Source organism: Harmonia axyridis, chromosome 7, assembly GCF_914767665.1.
Source record: "Harmonia axyridis chromosome 7, icHarAxyr1.1, whole genome shotgun sequence".
Lineage (NCBI taxonomy): Eukaryota > Metazoa > Arthropoda > Insecta > Coleoptera > Coccinellidae > Harmonia > Harmonia axyridis.
In genome coordinates, this window is record NC_059507.1 from 5,300,217 (window position 1) to 5,320,822 (window position 20,606).

Consider the following 20,606-nt stretch of genomic DNA (forward strand, 5'->3'; position numbering starts at 1 on the left):
TATAATACTACGTATTTGCAGAATCGAAAAGGAAAAAAAGAGAGTCCCCATCTCCACCATTTTTTTCATGAGAATCCCATCAACTCATGAACTGTTGACTTTTTACCCAAGGTATGGTATGTTGCCGAAATTATCATCACAAAAGCTTTCCAATGAAGCAATAATATAATGGATGTATGTGTCATTGGAAATAAGGGAGTAGTAGTCTGTTTCCGGTACAACCGAAAGTTGTAGAGATCTGAAAATATTTTAGGGAGAAAGATCATTGTCTCAAACCCCGATATGCAAATTTTCAGCTCAAAATTATGATTAATTTTCCATAAACGTCTAATAGGTCATCCCGGTGAATCACGGGCGTAGCCAGGTTTCAGTTTCGGGGGGGGGTTTAAATATTATAAAAAAAATCTTATGTTTTTCTTTTTAAATATATCAACTTCAAAAGAGCAACCCATTCAGTCTATTTTCACTAGTTTTATTTTTCAAGTATGTTTTGAGAAAAAAGCATTTTCAAAATCACTTTTTGAAATTTAGTTTATTTCTTTTTTTTTGTGTTTATTTTTTCTGTTTGGAAATGTAATACTTTGGACGTATGGATTCTGTAATTTTTCAGGTTATACCTCCGTGTGGAACATTTATACTGTATCTATTTCAGAATAAACTATATTATTATTATTATTATTATTATTATCGATTCCTATAAATATATTTAGGACAAAAATACCGTCGTAGTATTTATACAACAGAGTACTCAAATTCAAATTTATGAGTAGAAAGTTTATATGCAAAAAACCGGTAAAAAATGATAGTTATCACCTTTTTTGCATTTTTTTCAATGTTTTATCATGAAATTTTGGTGGCAAACTTCAGATTCGAATTCTGTACCCCAGAAACAGAGATAATAAATCGAAGAAATTAAAACTACCCCATCAACTGAGTTTTAGCAGAGATAGATATAATACGCCAATTTTGAACTATCGTTTGAGCCAGGTTTTTCGGACAAAAAACTTTATGGAAGAAAACGTCAGAAGATTAAATTTTTTTTGTATTTTTTTTTAATGTTCCGTCACAGATTTTTGGTGCTAAACCTCAGAATCGGATTAAGAACCCAAAAAAATAAAGGGTGTTTTTTTAAGAGCTATAGAACTTTAAATTGCAATAAAACAACGATGGATTATTCGATTGATATGAATTTTATTTATCCGCAAGATAATCTTGTGGCATTACATTTTGAATATGATTTCTGGCATATGACCGCCACGGCTGGCTCGGATGTAGTCCAATCTGGACGTCCAATTTTCGATGACTTTTTCCAACATTTGTGGCCGTATATCGACAATAACATGGCGACTGTTGTCTTCCAAATGGTTAAGGGTTTGTGGCTTATCCGCATAGACCAATGACTTTACATAGCCACACAGAAAGTAGTCTAGCGGTGTTAAATCACAAGATCTTGGAGGCCAATTGGTCCAAAACGTGAAATTAGGCGGTCACCAAACGTGTCTTCCAATAAATCGATTGTAGCACGAGCTGTGTGACATGTTGCGCCGTCTTGTTGGAACCAAAGCTCCTGGACATCATGGTTGTTCAATTCAGGAATGAAAAAGTTAGTAATCATGGCTCTATACTGATCACCATTGACTGTAACGTTCTGGCCATCATGTTTTTGAAGAAGTACGGACCAATGATTCCACCAGCCCATAAAGCGCACCAAACAGTCAGTTTTTCTGGATGTAACGGTGTTTCGACAAACACTTGAGGATTAGCTTCACTCCAAATGAGGCAGTTTTGTTTGTTGACGTAGCCATTCAACCAGAAGTGCGCTTCATCGCTAATGGACGTAGTGCGCGATACGTATTCCGCACAGAACCATTATTTTCGAAATAAAATTGCACTATTTGCAAGCGTTGTTCAGGCGTGAGTCTATTCATGATGAATTGCCAAACCGAACTGAGAATATATCACTTGATAGCTGTTAAATCTAACTTAAAGTTATATACCTCGAAAAAAAACACCCGTTACATACGATCGAAAAAATCAAACTAACCCATAACTTTCCTTTGAGGGGCACATGTGAGCACAAATTGACTGGATTACGTAGAGGTAATTTAATTCAAATTTCACATTACAAATTAATTGAACTGAGAGTGATAATTTCATTCACTTTTTACAAATTCCATTAAAATATATTTTCGAGATTTTGAAAAAAAAATAAGTTTTTTTGACATCTTTAACATTTCGGGGGGGGTTTAACCCCCATAACCCCCCCCCCTGGCTACGCCCGTGCAGTGAATCACCCTGTATAATGTGCCATAAATGGGTATTTTATTGAGTTCATAGATTCCCAGAAGTGCTTCTTGATTCTTCGCACCTAGAATACATCATCATGACATTAAACCTTATGTCACATTTCTGATCTCGGCACTTGAAAGATGAGATTTATTCTTATCGTCAGTTCGACCTTTGTTCATAAAACTTCTCCGAAAGAAACGATTCAGGAAAAGCAAGAGTATAAATTCCCACTTCAACCACTGAATTATTATGCCTCAGACGACGGCAGTAGTCATCGTTTATTGAATTCTTCTCAGGAATGGCCTTTTCTCATGATGAGTCATGAGCACACACACATTGTTACAATGTAGTGTTCCTGACGTGGCATTCGTGACAAATGGCGCCGGACAGAATTCAACATCCGATTCGAAAATTATTTGCCAGAGGAGTCATTACCATCCACTTACTCCATCTGGGGTTCATTGTCTTCGTATTCAGACCTCGCGGAGAGAACGCACTGGGCCAATTATATGCCTGGAATGTTCGTGGAAATTGCGAATCCGGACAAAGGTTCAAGAGACGTAGAGAGCCAAGCAATTCGTCATAGCCTCTATTTCGTTAGCTTACAATAGCTACGCTAAGGAGCAGCCGGATCACCAGTCTAAGGAACACTCGCTTATGGAAGTCTCTCGAATAGGAGAGGAAGACCAAGGTCTAAAGATTAGACCGGTTGCCTCGTAACTTGCAACTTGAATTGGGATACCGGCTGACGTCACTAATGGTTGACGTTGATTGGTTGAAAGTTACGAAGCAACGTCGAGTCTATAGACCTTGGCCAATGGCGATGTGTATACCGGATGACGAGACAACCTGTGTAATCTATAGACCTTCAGATATAGGTCATAGAAAACATGCCACGTTATTCTGTGAGTTCTGGGATTGGCACACAGATGGCACCGTCAGGGCCTTTGTCACTTTTTTCTCGTTAGTACCATGCTTCTAAAGATGCACGTCGAAATTCCGTAACAAAGAGTTTATTTTAAAGGTTGAATGACACTACATTTGTTGTTGTTTCAAAAATGGATAAAAACGAGTTAAGTGTATTGGTAAATGGTATATTAATACATGAGGAATATATAATATACAGGGTGTTTCCTAAACATGCGGCAAAAATTCAGGGGGTTGTTCCTTGGACTATTCTAAGAATATTTTGTCCTTTGATGATTTTTGAAAAACCTATTTGTTTCGAAGATATAGGGGAAACAAAATTTCAGATAATAACATTTTATTATGAAAAATCACATGAAAATTCAACTCAACCTACAAAAACTGTTGAAAATGACCACCTCTAGCCAGCATACAAGCATCCAATCTTCTCCTCATTGACTGCCGAACCCTTTCAAACACCAGGATCATTTCTTATTAAGTTACACCCAGCAATGATCCGATTTCGCAAGTCTTCCACATTTTTTACTGGAGTGGTATAAACTGATGATTTTATCAATTTTTAGTCAAAAAACTGGCCGTTTTTAGTAATTGGAATGTTGTTAAACAAATTTAAAAATAAATTGTACCTACTTAGTAAACACAGTGCGGTACGCATTTTTATTTAAACTATTATTAATTTTAAAAATATGAAAAATGTTGTTCGCCCTGTATCTTCGAAACAAAGAGGTTTTTCAAAAATCATCCAAGGACAAAACATGCTTAAAATAGTCCAAGGAACAACCCCCTGAATTTTTGCCGCATGTTTAGGAAACACCCTGTATATTTGAAGGCGAGCCTGTGTTTACTCGCTAGCTTTCATTAGTAGTTGCATTTTCAATTATTTCTCTTACGTCTAAGTTTGATTACTGATTGAATTAGGCTCTGTCTGATTAGCTCAATAATTGATGACAAATCGACAATTGATTAATCAATGACTTACCGTGAAATAGTGCAGAGGTGACAGTCCTGAAATGAAAAAAAAGCAATGAATATTCGAACCTATAATGACGAAGATTTTATTGAGCCTACATTTACATATACTAACTCACAAAGAAACTGTAACACCCAGAAGGAGCAATTTATATTTAAAATTTTCCTTGGTAAAACATAGATAGTATAGCAAGGAGTGAATTATTGAAATTTGGAGGAAAAAACGAAGGATTTACAATTTTTTTAATAAATCAATAAATCGCGATTATCTATACACTCCCCAACAGGTCTCGGCATTGATGCTATAAGATGGTCTATTTCTTCTTGAGGGATACTATCCCAAGCTACCTGGCATTATCTTGCTGAAATATTGGATTCTCGAGCCGGTTAAGGTAAGGGAGAAAATATGGCTCCACTATTTCTTGAAGGTAACGCAGCGCTGTGAAATTACCTCGAATCAAGACTAAAGGTGACCTATCTGCATGTGCAATAGCACCTTATACCATAACGCCTGCTGTCAGGTGTACATGACGCTCAACATCAAATTGAGGTTCACGTCTTTCTCCCAGATGTCGTCTAACCCTTCTTCGGCCATCATGTGCACCCAAGGAGAATTGAGATTCATCAGAAAAGACGAGCTGATGCCATTCCACGTTCCAATGTTCTCTGCACCACTGTAATCGTCGCCGGCGATGCTCAACAGTCAGAGGTAACACAAGATGGAGTCGATAATGCTGCAGTCCAAAAGACCTTAACCGGCTGTAAACCGTTTGGACAGTTACAGGATGTCCTTGTTCTCCTAACCATTCATCAGCCAAAGATCGAGTTGTCGCAAATCGGTCTCTAATGGCCATAAGCTTTAGACCTGCCCTTTCGATGTCCGATGCCTACTCTTCTTCGAAATTGGGCATTATCAAACCACGATTGACAACATCTCATAACAGTAGTTGGATTTCTGTTCGTACGGTTAGCGATTTCTCGAAATGAAAACCCTCTTTCAAATTCACTTATCTGGCGATAAATTCCGCCTAGACATGCTCCAGGAATTTTAACAACAACCAAACATCGACTTCGAACAGCTGCTTTGTTGTAAAATTTTAAAAACGACTACAATTCAAGTAACAAAAATTGTTTACATGAAAAAACCTTCACGATTTTTACTCCAAATTCAATCATTTACTCCATGCTATACTATCTATTTTTTACCAAAAAGAAATTTGAATTTAAACAGCTCCTTCTGGGTATTGCAGTTTCTTTGTCAGTTAGTTTATCTATAGAACATCAAATGATAAAATTAATATAATTGTGCGAACCTATGGAACTGTTTTCAACGAACAAATCTAACTATAAATGTGCCTACTACCAGGAGAAAACAATATGAAAATAAACAATTACCGAAAAGCCCATAAATTTCAATTCCGAGCATCAAAGTAATAATACAAATATAGATGATAAATTTCAATATTTTCCGAAAGCTTTTAATGAATGAATTATGACTGGATCGATACTGCCAATTCAATCACATTCAGACTGAAATGGTTACCTCGCCATGTTTTCTGATAATGGAAACAGAATGAGATTAAAGTACCATGAAATCGAGAAATTAAAATTGCTCATTTAATCAAAACTAAAACGACTCTAATAAATTTATAGGGAAATAAACAAGTTCATGCGAGTATTAACCTGATATTTATTAGCGACAATATCAGTTACAATACAATATCGAATTAGTAGGTAGCTACAATTTTTATAGTAAGTGAAAAGAATTCAAATAAGATAGATGGACAGATAGATAACGTAGAGGAATAATAATTAATTTGGGGATTTCAAGAATTTCCGCCTTTTGTTTATAACCGAGAGGTAATAACATTCCATTTTATCAATATATTCGATGAAGAAATCAACAATAGCAACAAACTTGTTCCTGCAAGAAATATTTTTCCACAATCTTGAGATTTCACAGGATGGTTCATATTCATAGGACTTCAGATAGTTTAGAAATACTCTCTATTTCAAAACGTCAAATATAAGAAGTTTCATCCCTATAAGAGTCATCCTATTTCCGAACTCAGTGAAGACAATCTTATTATACCATATGCAGAATAGTTGAATTTTCAGGCTGTTAATTGAAGAACCGATATTGGAAATCTACCTTGGCATAATAGAGATTCCAGAAACGATGATTGGATATAGAAGATGGTGGTCCTACTGAATGGCCCACAATATCTCCTGATTTGACATCTCTAAACTTTTCAATGGTGTTATTTGAATAATGTCGATCACTTAATGCTCTTCTCCAAGTTGTTCACACCGAAACGAAAGCCAAATACAAATTTCTTAGCATATCTATTCAGAATTGCAAAACCTGTGAAAACTTGGGTGAATCGACCCCTGATGAATTGCATATATATCGAAAAATGAATAAAAATAGATCTGGGGTGATTTGACATCATATTACGTGCTCCTTCTGCTATTTCATGTAAAATTGCCATCTGAAACTCTGAAACAATGAAGGTGCTACTCAAAATCACTCAAAACAAATGTGCTCTCTCAATGTCGAGGTTCTGTTAAAGAAGTATACTTCTTATATACCCATTCCAACATAAATACTGAAACAGCTGTTGCATATCCTAATGATAAAACAATCAGAGGTCCCCAAATGTGGTTAATCCCTAATTGCTTCGGTTCCTCCAGACTCAGCCCTCGCGAATACACATCGCTCTCATATTGGGCCACAATTCTGCTCAAGAAGCCACCATCCCTGAGGCGATTAACAAACTCAGGGAAGGACGAAAAGACTGAATGACCTTTCAGGAAATGGTATCCGAAAGTTGTTTTCCTTACCGGAGGTTCCAAAATTTCCATCAAATTCCTCACGTTCGAGTCAGCAATCTGCGACATCTGGTATCTTGCAGAATACTTAGATCTCAGAGCTACGGTGCTCTTCTCGTACGCCACAGAATTTATCCAACTGAAGTCCTCTGATGGGACGTAATACTTCTCTAAGTAATCCTTTAATTCCGGATATAAACTTTTCAGATAAATTTTTAGAGTAGGCGAGTAGGTGACTCGAAGACCTTTCGCTGCAACGTCATAAATTGTAAAAATATCGTGATAGTAGAAGTTCTTCCCGAGTAGGAGGTAGGTGAACTTTGTTTTATACACGGCATTCAGGATGAAAGCGGAAAAATATATTGTAAATCCAAGGATCATGCTGGATGATGTATTTCTCTGGATATGAGCTTGTTGTTCCAAAAAACTTTTCAGCGCTGTCAACATTAAACACGAAAAATTGCTAGTTGCTAGGCCATAACGACCAAATAACTGCATAATTTTATCCATTATGTGAATCCATATCGATGAAATAAAGAACACAGCAAACCATGACATCCATATTTCATTGGGAAGTGCTCGTATCATGTATTGCCACGTTGGTACTTCTCCAGTTTTAGGAACGAAGAAACATCCGTAATCGTCAACTACTGTGAAAGTGAAATCCACGAATTTACCTTTTGATATGAACTGGCCTATGAACAAATCACATTCATCTCTAAGCATATATTCTTGAAATGCAGCTACATTACAAATACGACGTTCACATACATGGAAGTTGTACGTATAGTTGAAATGATCTCCGAAAATATTCAGAACATCTATGAGCATTCCTTTTTTAGACTTACTATCTGGACAAATCACGTGTGGTTTCCAAGAAGAAACGTAACAAATTTCTAAATTCGATTTGTTATGTGGTTTTTTATTAACGTCCTCAACAAGGACACTGTTGATTTTTCCACATGAGCAACGAAGAGTGCTTATGTTGTTCATTTGGATTAAACTATTCATGGGATCACTTGAAGTTCCAGGCATTAACAACACAAATTTCGATACATATCTGGATTCTAATTCGATCGTTGAAATGCTATTAAAATCCTCTTTTGAATTTAGATAAATGTATCGGGATTCAGCGTTATATGTTTCGATGCTAATAATTCCACTCAGCACATTCTCGAATGCTTTCAAATCCAAATCAGATACGTATATTTCAGGTTTGCAATCATATGGCAAATCTGGTAAATCGTAATATGTATTGTATCTGATAATTGGAAAATCCAGGTGATTCTCTAAATTAATCATAACAACACTCCTAGTTTCATTTGGAATTGTACCAATTATGAAATTTAAACAATGAGCTAACACTCGCATACTTTCGAAAACAGATATGTTTGTGTTGATAATTTTATTCATGATCAACGGCAAGCGAATTAACAGTACAAACTAAATCAGTTTTTGATTACATTGGAATTGAATCAATTTTTCAATATCCTAGCATTTTTATACTAGAAACATTCTATTATCAGTACAATCACCATGAAATCAAAATAAAATCAGAGCGTATTTAACTTTCAATTATTCTTTGTTATTATAGATTGGACATTTTTTCAGGACTTCCCTTTCGTGATTTTGATTTTTTGATGTGATCACAAAATTCATAAATTGTCTTTTTTTAGTCATTAGCCTTTTTGCTATGATAACACACGTTTTATCTAAAAATTACCTGAGTTTATTTTTATATTTTATTTTCAATGTGTTTATAATCTGTTTTTGTCTACTCAGGTGTTCAATTGGAAATTATTAGAAATCTAGAACGTTCATTATGGACAATTCTTCAGAATCTCGAGACAGTTTAATCAATTCATGCAACAGACGTTTCGGTTTTAATAAGTATATAGCTATCAAAAGTTTTTTCAATGAAAATTTTCTTACAAACCGTGAAATTCAACTTGAATCGAAAATTTCAAAACTCTTCTTCTGCAGTGTTGAATCTAGGGAAGTGCCTGGGGGGGTCCTAACCCCCTGAGCATGACGGATAGCCCCCCAAAGAAAATTTTCTGGATTCAACACTGCTCTCTTGCAATCAATCGATTGAACTACTTCTTCAGATGAAAGAAGTCCTGGATATCTGGGAGATTCCTAAGAATTTTCGATCTAATGGAGAATCTCTATTCCCTTTTATCGAATGAATATTCTAGCAAATATTAAATTCCTAACGAAATACCTCTGTTAATATTCTCTGTTACAGAGTTCTTACGAGATACTGAGTCATTCTAAATAAATTTTGGACTTATGGAAATGTTGAATGAAGCACAATGTTCACATTTGATAGTTTCGTCTTTTCTGGGCAGGAATTCATTTTTAGACTATGATTTCAGAAAAATGTATTACATTTTTTAATTTTTTTGGAATCCCCGCGACGGAAATTTATCCTTATATTATGATTATGAGTGATACAATTTTATTTTGCAAATATTTGATATTTACAATAAATGTTGACTTCTTCAGGAGTATGGTTACCAATATTATGATTTTAAATCGGTATCCTTAAATAAAAATAATAATAACTTTGATTTTCCTTATCATTTATTCTCATTACTGTGAATAATAAATCGAAACAGAACTAAAATTGATTTTAAGAACTCAAGACTGCCTGGGGAATGTTTCAGTGTCTTGTTTGAGAAAAAAAAATTCAGTGACAAGAGATCCGACCGAATTGAGATGAATTTTGAACTTTTGGATGCATGTTTGTCCTTGCGCCAATTGCACTTTTGGATATATCTGCATTCAGTTCTACGGTTCTACTCAAAAACACCTGATTTCACATCAGTGTCTTCCTCATTTTATTTCAATATTATGCATTGAATTCTATGATTCTGATGACGCAATCAAGATGAAATGAAGCATAAAGATTAGAATTGTCAACTTATATCAACTCGGTCGTATTTAGGTCTTCTTTCCGATATTCTGATTAGTTTCTATGGTATCAACCAGTTCAGTATTCACGTATCGATTTGAGTCACATTTCTTTGAAACCTTTTCTTGTAGACACATTCCATAAGAAAAAACATCAAAGCTATTAGCTTACCTAGAGTTCAAATGTATATAGGACCCTCCATATCCACGATTCTCAATTTATGATGAGTTTTATTACTCTTGCCCCTAATCTGGGGCTGATACTTCGATATTATATAATTCAAAAACCCATGATCTCTCAACCGTACAATAAAGATAGGCAGGGCCCTTGCAAGGGACATCAACGCCCGCGTGCGGAACATATTTTGGCGCCCCTTAAAGGGGGGAGTTGGAGAAAAGCACTGATGGATAATCGGAAAAAAAAATTTTCCTGGTAATTAAGGAACCGATATTGGAAATCTACCTAGGCATTATAGAGATTCCAGAAAGTATGATCGGATGGAAAAGATGGTGGTCCTACTGAATGGCTCACGATATCTCCTGATTTGAAAGCTCTAAACTTTTTTTGGTGTTATTTGAATAATGTCGATCACTTAATGCTCTTCCTCAAGTTGTTCACACCGAAACGAAAGCCAAATACAAATTTCTTAGCATATCTATTCAGAATTACAAAGCCTACAAAAACTTGAGAGATTCGACCTCTCTTGAACTGCATTAATATCGAACAATGAAAATAAAATAGATCTGGAGTGATCTGACATCAGATGACCTACTCCTTCTGCTATATTTATGTAAAATTACCATTTGAAACTCTGAAACAATGAAGGTGCTACTCAAAATCACTCAAAACAAAAACGCTTCCTCAATTTCTAAGCTCTATTAATGAAGTATACTTCTTATGTATCCATTCCAATACAAATACTGAACCAGCTGTTGCATATCCTAACGATAAAACAATCAGAGGTCCCCAAATGTGGTTAATTCCTAATTGCTTTGGATCCTCCAGACTCAGCCCTCGCGAATACACATCGCTATCATATTGGGCCACAATTCTGCTCAAGAAGCCACCATCCCTGAGGCGATTAACAAACTCAGGGAAGGACGAAAAGACTGAATGACCTTTCAGGAAATGGTATCCAAAAGCTGCTTTCCTCACCGGAGGTTCCAAAATTTCCATCAAATTCCTCACGTTCGAGTCAGCAATCTGCGACATCTGGTATCTTGCAGAATACTTGGATCTCAGAGCCACGGTACTCTTCTCGTACGCCACAGAATTTATCCAACTGAAATCCTCTGATGGGACATAATACGACTCTAAGTAATCCTTTAATTCCGGATATAAACTTTTCAGATACATTTTTAGAGTAGGCGTGTAGGTGACTCGAAGACCTTTCGCTGCAACGTCATAAATTGTAAAAATATCGTGATAGTAGAAGTTCTTCCCTAGCAGAAGGTAGGTGAACTTTGTTTTATACACGACATTCAGGATGAAAGCGGAAAAATATATTGTGAATCCAAGGATCATGCCGGGTGATGTATTTCTCTGGATATGAGCTTGTTGTTCCAAAAAACTTTTCAGCGCTGTTACCATTAACCACGAATAATTGCTTGTTGCTGGACCATAACCTCCAAAGAACTGCATTATTTTATCCATTATGTAAATCCATATCGATGAAATGAAGAAGACAGCAAACCATGAGATCCATATTTCATTGGGAAGTGCTCGTATCATGTATTGCCACGTTGGTACTTCTCCAGTTTTAGGAACGAAGAAACATCCGTAATCGTCAACTACTGTAAAAGTGAAATCCACGAATTTACCTTTTGATATACCCTGGCCTATGAACAAATCACATTCATCTCTAAGCATATATTCTTGAAATGCTGAAACATTACAAATACGTCGTTCACATACATGGAAGGTGTAAGCAAAGTTGAAATGTTCTCCGAAAATATTCAGAACATCTATGAGCATTCCTTTTTCAGACTTACTATCTGGACAAATCACGTGTGGTTTCCAAGAAGAAACATAACAAATATCTAAATTCCTTTTGTTTTGTGGTTTTTTATAAACGTCCTCAACAAGGACACTGTTGAACTTTCCACATGAGCAACGAAGAGTGCTTATGTTGTTCATTTGGATTAAACTATTCATGGGATCACTTGAAGTTCCAGGCATTAACAACACAAATTTCGATACATATCTGGATTCTAATTCGATCGTTGAAATGCTATTGAAATCCTCTTTTGAATTTAGATAAATGTATCGGGATTCAGCGTTATATGTTTCGATGCTAATAATTCCACTCAGCACATTCTCGAATGCTTTCAAATCCAAATCAGATACGTATATTTCAGGTTTGCAATCATATGGCAAATCTGGTAAATCGTAATATGTATTGTATCTGATAATTGGAAAATCCAGGTGATTCTCTAAATTAATCATAACAACACTCCTAGTTTCATTTGGAATTGTACCAATTATGAAATTTAAACAATGAGCTAACACTCGCATACTTTCGAAAACAGATATGTTTGTGTTGATAATTCTATTCATGATCAACGGCAAGCGAATTAACAGTAGAAACTAAATCAGTGTTTGATTACATCGGAATTGAATCAATTTTTCAATTTCCTAGCATTTTTATACTAGAAACATTCGATTATCAGTACAATCATCATGAAATCAAGATAAAATCAGAGGGTATTTAACTTTCAATTATTCTTTGTTATCATAGATCGGAAATTTTTTCAGTACTTCCCTTTTGTGATTTTGATTTTTTGATGTGATCACAAAATACATAAATTGTTTCATTTTTTGTCGTTAGCCATTTCACTATAATTACACACTTTCGTTTTATCCAAACGTTTTCATCTGAAACGTGTATTTAAAGACAATTTTTCAGAATCTCGAGAAAATTTGCTGAATGGTACTCTCCACGTCTACCAAAAATATATTCAGTAAAGTATGGTTGAACAAAATTTCGGTGATGAAGCTGAAACAAAATACAAACTCTTTGATGTCTGTGGTATTTGTAATATTGATTTTCGTCATTCTCATCTGGCTGCTCATTCAATCGAACTGGTTTAAACTTCCACCAATACCGCTATTTGTATTCTGGAAACTGGAAACAGCTGAAAGCTTTCTGTCATTAGGGGTTAATTAATGTAGGAAACGCTAACAGGGTATACCGAAAGTTGTAATTATAGTTGGAACAGAAAACTTGCTCTTCACAGTCAAACCAAATGCAGTTTTCGAACGATCATTGCACGAACAGATCACTCTATGATTTCGTCCCGATGAAAAGGTTCGACCTGATTGCAGACTGTAACGCTGGAACAGGCTAGCTAATTGGGATGAAAACTTGCTTTCATTTTAGGTATAAAAACATGTTATATTGTCGGATAGAAAATTTCATTTTCCTTCAATACATCTTTTGGCATAATAATAATGTTCGTTCGGTATAGTCCCTTGGAGCAAAACAGACATCGAAAACTTGCAACGTAAAATGAGAACGTTGATGACAAAAGCAAACAAGCACCATCCGAAAAGTAGCATTGAGAGGACTATACTGCCGAGAAATAAAGGAGGCAGGGGTCTGACGGACATCATGGAACTTGCTATTGGGCAGATAGAAAGCCTACGGGAATACTTCAGAGAGCAAGCAATAACATCAGAGTTCTACAAAATTATGTGTGAAACAGATGACTCAACACCTTTACAACTTCTCAAAGAGCAATTTTTATACAACCACCAGACAAACCAAGAAAAACTGCAAAGATGGAGAGAGAAGCTCCTGGAAGACATTTCAAAGAGGTGAACCTGGATCATGTCAACATTGAAGCGTTGAACTATTGGCTACATCAGGTGCAATGTATCCAGAAACGGAAGGTTTTCTTTTAGCCATCCAAGATCAAGTGATCTCAACTGGGAATTACTGTAGGCATATCATAAATGATCGAACTATTACTGACGATCGATGCCGATATGGGTGTCCAACAAATATGACAATCCAACATATCACGGGAAGATATCAAATGTTTGCAGGAAATTAATATAAAGAGAGAAAGGATGCAGACTAAAGTCAAAGATGTTCATTTTATGATTAATATGCGGGTAATTCCATTTGAAAAACCAGACTTTTTATATCCTGTCGAAGCTTGTGATTCTGACCAACCCTGTATGATTGAGGACGTATTTGATCAGATGATTGACATTTCACCAAACCGTCTAACGCATAAAGTGTTAGGCATGACGGGTCGATGTCATATAAATATGATGAAACAGATGAAGCTGGCCATAGGGGTTAGTTGGAATTAGTGCCCTTTCCCAGAGGCGTTTTTTGGCGCATGGCTAATTCGCTTTACGACCAAACTTTCTGAATATGGAACTGCTAATTGAATTAGTCTGGCACAGACCTCGTTTGTCCACTTAACTAATATGTTCATGTCAGAGCAGCAGGTCTAGAAGATGAAATTTTATAGAGATGAAAAGGTTCCAATATTTTCCGATGGGTGTGAGATATTTAACGATCTTTTTGACATTTCAGTCATTGAACTTTCGGTTTCAGAAGCACCAGAACTAGCTCGACTAGCAACTCCAAGCTAGTAAATGCTTGCAACAAAGTCCATAGGATTAAATATGATGAAGCTTCTAAAGGGTGTTTTTTTAGAGCTATCGAACATTAAATTGCAATAAAACAACGATGGATTATTAGACTGACATGAATTTTATTTATCCGTAAGATAATCTTGTGGCATTACATTTTAAATATGATTTCTGGCATATGACCGCCACGGCTGGCTCGGATGTAGTCCAATCTGGACGTCCAATTTTCGATGACTTTTTCCACCATTTGTGGCCGTATATCGGCAATAACACGGCGAATGTTGTCTTCCAAATGGTCAAGGGTTTATGGCTTATCCGCATAGAACAATGACTTTACATAGCCCCACAGAAAGTAGTCTAGCGGTGTTAAATCACAAGATCTTGGAGGCCAATTCACAGGTCTAAAACGTGAAATTAGGCGGTCACCAAACGTGTCTTTCAATAAATCGATTGTGGCACGAGCTGTGTGATATGTTGCGCCGTCTTGTTGGAACCACAGCTCCTGGACATCATGGTTGTTCAATTCAGGAATGAAAAAGTTAGTAATCATGGCTCTATACCGATCACCATTGACTGTAACGTTCTGGCCATCATCGTTTTTGAAGAAGTACGGACCAATGATTCCACCAGCCAATAAAGCGCACCAAACAGTCAGTTTTCCTGGATATAACGGTGTTTCGACATACACTTGAGAATTAGCTTCACTCCAAATGCGGCAGTTTTGTTTGTTGACGTATCCATTCAACCAGAAGTGCTTCATCGCTAAACAAAATAAAATGGACGTAGTGCGCGATGCGTTTTCCGCACAGAACCGTTATTTTCGAAATAAAATTTCACTATTTGCAAGCGTTGTTCAGGCATGAGTCTATTCGTGATGAAATGCCAAACCAAACTGAGAATAAATCACTTGACAGCTGTTAAATCGGTCGCCATCTTAAACAGAAATGCCAACTTAAAGTTATATACCTCGAAAAAAAACACCCTATATAATAAGAAGGTACAAGAAATAAGATGGGTGAAAATAAAGAAGCCTTCAAATCCCGAAAAATAGATCACTCCAAAACCCATCACAAAACAATGATATATGCAGTACATCGATATAGAGATCTCATTTTCGATGAATATCTTGGTTGTTGAATAAATATTTCCTTATCTAATTGAGTACTTCTCAGCAAACTGTGTTATCATATCAAACATCGAGCTCAAAGTTCTTCACCCACCTCACTAAATGGCTGCCAAATTGATTTGTCAATAGTCAATTCAGATCGGAAAGCGGATACACAGTTAAGCAAATTCACCCTGTTCCATATGAAAACCAACTGGATGCCTAAAAGTTGTGAGCTTTGAAATTATCCGAGTTATCTATGTAAAGTTATTCATTTATAGATAACAGAACGTAAATTTTCGATGTTTTCAGACCTATGGGTATTTCTCTTGTGTAGATACAGAGCAAACTCGGATGGATTAAATCGATAAACAGAGATAGGCCATACAGGACGCTCTCAATGCATAAAACATTACTTTCGGTATATAATAATCAACGAGAATCTGCATAATTCAAATCGTTTACTGTCTCGAACGGGTTGGGGTCTTTATTCAAAACAGAGGATATTTTTTGCTGATGGTAATCTGTGTTGTGTGGGAGTTGTTCGAGCTTATTTTGATTACATAACGCGACTCAGAATTTTTTTTTTTAAATCTTATCGGCCGGATATAGTGCTCTGAGGCAGCGCTAAGCAACAGCGCCTACAGGAGTTAAAATAACACAGGTGGTTATGACTGCTACAATATGTTACCTGAAATTCCTAACGTTTTTATAGGGATTCACGGCTTGGTTTGATTTTCAAAGTACTTGGCTTGAGCTCATATCAAGCTACTTGATTTTTAGCAGTTTTATTGTGTAGTGTCACGTCAATGAAAAAAATGATGAAATGAAAAGGACCCTTGAAAAAACACTTTTATTTATTGAACTTATTGTATTAAAGAACCGAAAATATCAACTTTTTTTAAATAGAATTATAAATTAAATCACTATAAATCATAACAAAATAAAAAAATTAAGTTTCGTAATATTGAGAAACCTAAAGGCTTTGTTTGATTTCATAATTTTCCATCTAGGACCTAAGTCACAAGGGGCATCTTATAGATTTGTCGACTGATCTATTGCGGGTTTCTTAATTGTAAGAGCAGCTTTGGAAAATTGTCTTTCAACAGGAGCTGAAGATGCTGGCGTTGATAAAAAATCTTTGGCCATTTTAGCCAAGTTTTGAAAGATATTTCTGAAACTACCAAAATCTACCAATAGATTTCATAGAAATATGAGAAAACTACTAATAAAGTCACTCTGGCGAATGCTTCAGACTCTCAGCGCTCTAGGAATCCTCTTAGTCTAAGCGCGCATGATATTGCAGAAATATATGCCGTGCGACGCGAGCATATCAAGCTCAAGTAATATCAAGTAGCTTGATATCAAGTCAAGCAATAAATATCTAAAATCAAGTCAAGCTCAAGTATGTAATTTTTCACGAACTCGATTTTCAAGTCAAGTAGTTGGTTAAAATGTCAAGCTACTTAGCTTGATGAATCCCTAGTTGTTTCCTACCCAAATCTGGACATACCCATAACATGAAACAAACATTTGAAGATCATTCAAAGTAAAGGAGTTCAATCATAGCCATTTTAATTTCGGTAATTTTGATGTCGATGTAGCTCTAACTATGGAATTATGGCATTCAGGTATTATTATTCAGGAAAAAAGAAAAATTTGACAACAATGATGAAAAATCCTTACACAACAAAACCTATAAAAATCGTGCGTTCTATATTTAAAACTCACTCTGTAGTGTAAAATTTGCATTTGCATTAGATTTTTCACATTCTAAGTACAACTGGGAACATTCCAAGGAGGATCTCTCCCCCCGAACGATTCCAATGGATTATTATGTCGAATAATAAATCAAAATCCAAAACTTGTACCTCAATTACTAAGTGTTTAATATGGCCAATTCCGTAGAACAAACAACCTAATTCGGAAGGCATCAAACGGAATGAAAGTCTAAGAAACTTCATCAAGAAGCAGCTTCCAAAACGTACCAATTTTCCGGTTACTGAAATGGAAAACAAATCTCATACTCATAATATCGCTCGGGCCGAGGTAATAAATAACCTTCGCAGTGAAATGTTCGCATTATTCATTCAGGAATGCAAATCAAATTAGGGCACAAGGATGGCAGTCAGAAGAGAAACAAGTTTGCCAAACACTCATCATCATTTCGGTGATATATACATCGGAGTATATACGGCGCTGCGCCTTTTCGCGATAATTATCCTGAACTCCGGATCTGGCAGGTTTGTTTATCCTATTGGTGATCCGAGCGCGGATGCTGCTAGGTTCTCGAGATTTTCGGCGTGAAACTTTTCGTATTCATATGAGAACAATTCAATTGCTGAACGAGAGACGCAAGGATAATTTAGTCAAAAGCCTGCTACAGGTAGGAAGCAGCAGCTTGTAGAAATAGCTGCCCTGTTTGGTTTGACTTTGTTCAACGTCAGTTTTGTAAACGTTAATTGTTTCCTATTTTCTGTTTAGTGATACGATTTGAATAGTCATGTCGAACGATGAATATTCGTTAATATTTCCAGAAATCTTGTTGAACCTCATTTCTTTTAAAAGTAAAGTTGGGTGTCAAAACGCCTGCGGATGCAGAAAAGCTGGGTTATATATACTCCATTATATACTCGAATTGTAGTTTTGTTTGTGATGATTCGCAAGTTCAACCAAATGATATCGATAAAGAGAAAGAAACGGAGACAATTTTCTAGCAAATATATGATGAAATCGAAGAGGAACACCTTTGCCAAACACTCATCATCATTTTGGTGATATATACATCGCGGTATATACGGCGCTGCGCCTTTTCGCGATAATTATCCCGAACTCCGGATCTGGCAGGTTTGTTTATCCTATTGATGATCCGACAGCGGATGCTGCTAGGTTCTCGAGATTTTCGGCGGAAAACTTTTCGTATTCATATGAGAACAATCCAATTGCTGAACGAGAGACGCAAGGATAATTTAGTCAAAAGCCTGCTACAGGTAGGAAGCAGCAGCTTGTAGAAATAGCTCCCCTGTTTTGTTTGACTTTGTTCAACGTCAGTTTTGTAAACGTTAATTGTTTCCTATTTTCTGTTTAGTGATACCATTCGAATAGTCATGTCGAACAATGAATATTTGTCAATATTTCCAGAAATCTTGTTGAACCTCATTTCTTTTAAAAGTAAAGTTGGGTGTCAAAACGCCTGCGGATGCAGAAAAGCTGGGTAATATATACTCCGTTATACACACGAATTGTAGTGGTGTTTGTGATGATTCTCAAGTTCAACCAAATGATATCGATAAAAAGAAAGAAACGGAGACAATTTTCGAGCAAATATATAATGAAATCGAAGAGGAACACCTTTGCCAAACAGTCATCATCATTTCAATGATATATATATCGGAGTATATACGGCGCTGCGCCTTTTCGTGATAATTATCCTCAACTCCGGATCTGGCAGGTTTGTTTATCCTATTGATGATCCGACAGCGGATGCTGCTAGGTTCTCGAGATTTTCGGCGGAAAACTTTTCGTATTCATATGAGAACAATCCAATTGCTGAACGAGAGACGCAAGGATAATTAAGTCAAAAGCCTGCTACAGGTGCGAAACAGCAGCTTGTAGAAATAGCTGCCCTATTTGGTTTGACTTTCTTCAGCGTCAGTTTTGTGAACGTGAATTGTTTCTTATTTTCTATTTCGTGATACGATTTGAATAGTCATGTCGAACGATGAATATTCGTTAACATTTCCAGAAATCTTGTTGAACCTCATTTCTTTTAAAAGTAAAGTTGGATGTCAAAACGCCTGCGGATGCAGAAAAGCTGGGTAATATATACTCCGTTATACACACGAATTGTAGCGGTGTTTGTGATGATTCTCAAGTTCAACCAAATGATATCGATCAAGAGAAATAAATGGAGACAATTTTCGAGCAAATATATAATGAAATCGAAGAGGAACACCTTTGCCAAACAGTCATCATCATTTCAGTGATATATACATCGGAGTATATAAGGCGCTGCGCCGCTGCGCCTTTTCGTGATAATTATCCTCAACTCCGGATCTGGCAGGTTTGTTTATCCTATTGATGATCCGAGCGCGGATGCTGCTAGGTTCTCGAGATTTTCGACGTGAAACTTTTCGTATTCATATGAGAACAATTCAATTGCTGAACGAGAGACGAAAGGATAATTTAGTCAAAAGCCTGCTACAGGTGCGAAGCAGTAATTTGTAGAAATAGCTCCCCTGTTTTGTTTGACTTTCTTCAACTCTGTTTTGTTAACGTTCATTGTTTCTTATTTTCTGTTCAGTGGTCTGTAATGAATAGTCACATCGAACAATGAATATAGATTAAAATCTGCAAAAACCTTGTTGAAATTCATTTCTTTTAAATGTAGAGAGGGGTGTCAGAAAGCCTGCGGATGCAGAAAGGCTGGGTAATATATACTCCATTATATAATCGAATTGTAGTTTTGTTTGTGAAGATTCGCAAGTTCAACCAAATGATATCGATAAAGAGAAAGAAACGGAGACAATTTTCTAGCAAATATATGATGAAATCGAAGAGGAACACCTTTGCCAAACACTCATCAGCATTTTGGTGATATATACATCGCGGTATATACGGCGCTGCGCCTTTTAGCGATAATTATCCTGAACTCCGGATCTGGCAGATTTGTTTATCTTATTGATGATCCGAGCGCGGATGCTGCTAGGTTCTCGAGATTTTCGACGTGAAACTTTTCGTATTCATATGAGAACAATTCAATTGCTGAACGAGAGACGCAAGGATAATTTAGTCAAAAGCCTGCTATAGGTGCGATGCAGTAATTTGTAGAAATAGCTCCCCTGTTTTGTTTGACTTTCTTCAACTCTGTTTTGTTAACGTTAATTGTTTCTTATTTTCTCTTTAGTGATACGATTTGAATAGTCATGTCGAACAATGAATATTTGTTAATATTTCCAG

At 36.2% G+C, this 20,606-nt stretch overlaps 1 protein-coding gene across 1 annotated transcript in view; it reads right to left on the bottom strand.

Annotated features, from left to right (window-relative positions):
* The window catches only part of LOC123684014 (connectin), a 250,583-nt gene that overhangs the window by 142,696 nt on the left and 87,281 nt on the right, over positions 1–20,606 (bottom strand). Inside the window, exon 3 of the mRNA XM_045623094.1 lies at positions 4,196–4,221. The gene's annotated coding sequence lies outside the window, so the exon portion shown is untranslated. The remainder of the gene's footprint in view (positions 1–4,195; positions 4,222–20,606) is intronic.